The sequence below is a fragment of the Penaeus monodon genome, chromosome 28 (assembly GCF_015228065.2).
Source record: "Penaeus monodon isolate SGIC_2016 chromosome 28, NSTDA_Pmon_1, whole genome shotgun sequence".
NCBI lineage: Eukaryota > Metazoa > Arthropoda > Malacostraca > Decapoda > Penaeidae > Penaeus > Penaeus monodon.
In genome coordinates, this window is record NC_051413.1 from 16,773,836 (window position 1) to 16,774,643 (window position 808).

Sequence of the window (808 nt, forward strand, 5' to 3'; positions counted from 1 at the left end):
CTGAGGGAAAGGTGGGAGCGGGAGGGGAGAGAGAGATCCAGCCAGAGAGGCATCAGAACAGAGCAAGACCCGGATGATATATACCTAGATACACCATATATATGCCCACCTATGTATTTCGAAAAAAAAAAAATGTCCCACATTCATTTCCCAAAAGCGCCCTAAAGACAGCATCACTCTCGCCGCAGATGTTATTGCGGCGGCAATCTGCTGCTTGTACTGAGTGACGATAAATTACGATAACAATGCTAGCATTAGGCAATAATTTACTTCGTCTTCGCATGCTATTCTCAGTACAAGATGGTGCTAGCCGCGACAGGTTTATTTTGTTTTATTTTTTATTAATGCTTTCTTTCAATTTTGTCTGTATGAGGCTCCATATTTGTAAAACTATTTGATTTTTCTTATTACATTCAGATGTCACACTTCAACAATCAGATTACTGAAGTGAAATGCAACAGTGCCAAATTTGCGTATAGCTAGCATGCTTCTATGCTTTGCTCAGACACTTTCAATCTAATAAACCACAAAAAATGTCGCGGCACATTTTTCTCCTATCATTTATCACATCAGCGAATTCCTTAAACTTCTACTTAATCATTATTAGTAATCGCTTTTCATTAGAAAACTTGGCCAGCAGGAAAGGGCGGACCGTAAAGAACAGCTCCGAGGACCGCAGTGGAGGGTGAGTGATGGGCGGGAAAAAGAGGCAGGGTAATGACAACAGTTTCCTCATAAATCCTACGAAGCTGTGTTTAGAGAAGACCATCACTCATGAGTTTGGCTCCCAGCTGAAACTCATACGAAT